The 2,712-nt window shown below is 32.4% G+C and overlaps 1 protein-coding gene across 1 annotated transcript in view; it reads left to right on the plus strand.

The window, feature by feature from the left end:
- The window catches only part of LOC103809086 (chromosome unknown open reading frame, human C3orf67), a gene marked incomplete at its 3' end in the record, with an annotated part of 35,133 nt that overhangs the window by 24,490 nt on the left and 7,931 nt on the right, over positions 1-2,712 (plus strand).

Raw genomic sequence — 2,712 nt, forward strand, 5'->3', positions numbered from 1 at the left:
GGAAAAAAATCAGCCATACCTCACCAGCACACCCTGCAGGTTTCCTTCCAGCCATCCTTAGCTTAGCAGTTTCTTCAGTGAAAGGTGTTTTCTTTGTGGTGAAAAACTGGGGGTGGAATATTTTTCCACAGATTTGTGTAGTTGCTTTTTGTATCTTTATGGCCTTTGCCTTGTGGCAGTGAATTTCAGAGTTTAACTGCTGTTTGTGGGGAAATACTATGTACCTGCATTTATTTGTTTTGAACGCACTGTCTCATTCCTGGTGCTTTCTTATTCTTCTGTTTGTTATAAGTAATAATGAATAATCTTAATTTTTTGAAAGTTAATATTCTTACCTGTGCCACTTCCTACTTAATGGTTTTATATCATATTCTCTTGCAGCTGTCTCTTCTACAGGTCAAGGAGTTTTATGGTATTTAGTCCCAGGATTGCTGCTTTGTGATTATTTTTTTTTGACATTTTTTTACCCAAGGATGTTGAATTGAACAGATAGTAATTTGACTCTCTGTTTCTTAGATATGTTAATATCCATGTATCTGTCTGTAGGTGTATAATAAGATCTGTTTATATTTTGCATTCCTTTTCCCTCCTGGTATAATATATAGGAATTTCATTTTTGTATTTTCTAGTAACTATTCACATTTCTGTGTATAAATGTATTCCTCTCTTGTTTCCTGATTTTTTTCCAGTTTTGGAAAATTGTGCCACTTAAAATTCAACTATGTTTCTTACTAATCATAACTGTAATCTATTTGTCCATAACAAGTGAAATGGTACATTGATTACTTTCCTAAAAGATTTTATCAGTGTTTAATGCAGTCATCAACTTTGTCCTGTAAAATGTAGCTAAATGTAGACTATCTAAGTGGATTGCAATAGTTGACTGCCAAATTAGACAGTTATTACCCTACTGCACTTGTAGCTGGAAATGTATTGCACATGTAACTTGCTACTTGTAAGTAATTTTTTTTCAAGGACAAATCCTGTTATCAATGTATAGAAACTCAGAAGCTGCAGACTTTGTTTTATTGCTGCAAAATATGAGATTAAAGTATCTGGCAGATTTAGGTCTCATATTTGAGTTGATCAGGTATTAGAATTTTCCCATCCAGGAGCCTTTCCCTGGAGTTCTTTGACACTTCTTTTTGTACTATGCCACAGTCAAAATTTGAAGGCAAATTTGAGTCTCACTGCCTGCTTGTTAAACAGTGGTTGTTTAGATATAAAGTATCTTCACCTGCGCTTACAGAATAAAATCAAATATGTATTTTTATTAATTTTTATTAAGAACATTTCAAATATTTTAAAAGTAACATAATAAACTATTTGAATATGGCGTTTTTTCTGACTGTATACATATGTAAAGCTTTTTTTGTATCTGCAAGAGCAGTTTTGCAGGAGGGAACTAGTATTCCAGGTCCCAGCAAGTTTCAAGAAAAGAAGTGCTGACATAGAATATTGTTAGCTACAGTGAGATGACACTGGAGGGTTTTTGTTGGCTGTGAGCATGTAAATATTTTATTTCCATTTAGAAACAGTGTTCAATGTTTTAAGAATTATGTATTAAAGGATAGTTTGATAGGAAAGGATATTAGAGTGAGAGTCTACAGAGATGTGATATCTTCAAATCTACTTCTACAGAGAACTGGTAGAGGAAAAAAAATTGCTTAACCAACTCTTCCTGCAATCGATTTGCCAACTGCTTAATACGCTTTAAGGACCTGGTTGCTTGCAATGTTTTATTCATGTTTTAATAGAGTTCTCTATTATTAAGTTCAAATATTTTTAATTAAGAAAGAAGTATAGCCCTCTGGGTAATATTGCAAGCATGTAGATAGCTGGTAATTAAAGTTTTCCACACATATAACTACATTCAAACAGTTCTGAATAAATCATTGGAACCTAGAAGAATGCAAATGTCATTATGTATGAAAAAAATCCTTTAAACAACAGGTTTTGTCAATCTAGCAAAAGTTTTAAGTGCTTAATAAAAATACTTTATTGTAAAGGAAGGATATGCAAATAGACAAGATAAGCTTTTAATTACTAAATGAAATATTAATTTTAGACAAATTTATGAGTATTGCAAAATTACTTCATACATCAGAAGTTTCTCCTAAACTACAAAGTGAACTTAATACCAAATTCACTTTTCAAATTCTCTCCTTCAAAATTGACTAAGGCAATATAAAATTAGTGCAGAGACTTTTTGTTAGTAGCCATCAAAAGCTGCTGAATAAATAGTCCAAACTTGTTCTCCTTTGTTAGGAGTTTATTGTATGAGAACACAGAAAATTTTCATGCCACCTCCTTTCTGAGTATTGTATTTCCAGTGTAAGACCATTACAAGAAAAGAAAACAGAATCACAATTTGAAATAAAATGAGGGAAGAAAGCAGATGTTTAGAATTATGCTGTAGATATTCCAAAAATCTATGCATCCATTGTCATACATGTAAAGCAAAAGACAAGTAGGTTTGGGCAATGATTTGCTTTTATTAAAAAGAGAATGAGAAAAAAGGTGTTTCAAGGGTTACTGCTATTCTGCAGAGCACCACTTCATGCTGTCAGTTTAATGACTGACAATTGCTGCTTATATGAAGTAAGAAAAGTAAGCCAAAGCTTCTCTTCCAATAATGAAATAGCTGCAGAAGGCTTCTATATAGGAAAACTAACAGGAAATCAGCATCTTCACTAAGATCAATAAAGGTTC

The sequence above is a fragment of the Acanthisitta chloris genome, unplaced genomic scaffold (assembly GCF_000695815.1).
Source record: "Acanthisitta chloris isolate BGI_N310 unplaced genomic scaffold, ASM69581v1 scaffold4469, whole genome shotgun sequence".
Classification (NCBI taxonomy): domain Eukaryota; kingdom Metazoa; phylum Chordata; class Aves; order Passeriformes; family Acanthisittidae; genus Acanthisitta; species Acanthisitta chloris.